A 1,865-nucleotide genomic window follows, 5' to 3' on the forward strand; every position below is an offset into this window, starting at 1 on the left:
TATTGTGACATCATCATCTGACGGGGCTGCAGGGTGGTCCGGGCCCTGGGGGCGCCGTGAGCTGGGGTCTCTGACGCGAGCAACACCAGAGGCACTAAGCCCGGCGCGCTGACGGAGTCCGTGGCATCAACGCGGTTCTCGTCAGGTGACCGATGGGGGCGCAGTTTGGCTATACTATGCAGGCATACTATTCTTCCCTGTTCTGAAGGAGATAGAAATTTATTTCCGGGCATGTGATGCATTCCAGCTGAAACGCATACCAGAATCATTAGTTCCTTACCAGCTGTAGTCATTTTCAGTCTGGTTTAACTTCAAATAGAGATTTTTGCCAATAGAATGTAGCATAAGAATTATCCCTATTTTACACAGAACATCTAGGTTTATCAAACAGACCACTAAGCCTCGTTGCAGTATATTTAAACATAAGTTTTATTAGTCAGCAGTAATGCAAAATGCAGCTAATTAAGGGAAATTATGTAATCACACTAGGAGTTTAAATAGCAGCCAGGGTGAGAGGCATTTCATTCTGAAATTTCCACACCCATGGTTGCAAGTTAGGAGATCCTTTATGGTGAGTGCTTTTTTCTGATACATTTGTGTTTAAAGGCTGCAGTTAAATCATTATCTTAAAATGATTGTACTTATATGTTACAATAGTTGAATTATCTTTTATTTTAAGATACAACTGTGGGTCCTTTTGGAAGTTCCAGTTTATTAATAATTATCTTTACTCTGGATATACCTTTTGGTATGTATATATTTTCTGTATTATTTGCTGAGGAAAATTGTAATAGCTGATACACCTTATGCAAACCAAATTATGTCCCCTTTTTTTGCAGATGCTTCCGTATCTATATATATATAATAAAAAAATATTTTTCCATTGCACTGAATCAGTACATGGTTTTAGGTATGTGCCTTTGGAGTACCTTTTTCATCTTTATTTTTATTGTTTTCAGTATACTCATAAATCTTTTTTTCTCAGCTAATCATATAGTACATGGCCCATTTTCACTCTATTTTGGCAGGGTGATCCAGTACTAAAGATGGAAAGGCTCTTTTTAGAGTCAAAGTGGGAAGCCACTTTTTAAGGTCCATGTTCCTTTTATATATGAAGAGCTTGCCTTTATATAAAGGTACTTTATTTCATTCCATTTATTCACAGCAGTTTTTTAGTTGAAGGAAGGCACAACCCCTCACAATGAGTCTTCTTTTTACTTAGGTTGTTTTAAAAACATCTTTACTGCAGAACTATTGATGTAATATTTTGATCCTAACATTTTTGGTAGGTGCTCATTAATTTCCTTTTTTCACTTAATATTATACCCTAAGAATATCAGTTTTTTCAAGAATTATAATTAGTTTCTCTATGTCCCCAAACTAGCTACCCCTGATGAAGTCAAATAGACGAAACGCGTTGGGTTTATCAGCTACAAATCAGTAATCCAGTTGAGGATAACGCTCCCTTGTACCAAGTTTACACCTTGTTAAGGTGAGGGAGTTCGTACATCCATATCACCTACTGGATATTTATGGAATCATAAAATAATTTGTTTTCATGTACAATAGTTCATAAGACCTTCTGTATAAGGCTTTTTATGAATTCATTTTGTTATTAAATAATTTTATGCTAATTGTTTGTTTGGGTGACTTTTTGGTGAGGGGTTATCCACTGTAGGAATCCAGAAAACCCCATCTTCTACAGTATAAGATATATCCATTTGGAAGGACTTCCGTTCAAGCTATACAAGAACTTTAGCGCACTCAGGAATTGTTTTTTCTATCTATATATATATATATATATATATATATATATACACATACTAGGGTCTCAATCTCTGCTGATAAGGTACCTGACCACGCTG

At 36.1% G+C, this 1,865-nt stretch overlaps 1 long non-coding RNA gene across 1 annotated transcript; it reads left to right on the forward strand.

Moving 5' to 3' along the window:
• Window positions 1–673: 673 nt before the first annotated feature.
• Window positions 674–1,634, forward strand: LOC135051037 (uncharacterized). Its single transcript, XR_010242004.1, has 4 exons — window positions 674–748; window positions 1,029–1,136; window positions 1,223–1,285; window positions 1,385–1,634. It is a non-coding gene; the product is annotated as an uncharacterized LOC135051037 (long non-coding RNA).
• The last annotated feature ends 231 nt before the right edge of the window (window positions 1,635–1,865 follow it).

This window comes from Pseudophryne corroboree, chromosome 2 (assembly GCF_028390025.1).
Source record: "Pseudophryne corroboree isolate aPseCor3 chromosome 2, aPseCor3.hap2, whole genome shotgun sequence".
NCBI lineage: Eukaryota > Metazoa > Chordata > Amphibia > Anura > Myobatrachidae > Pseudophryne > Pseudophryne corroboree.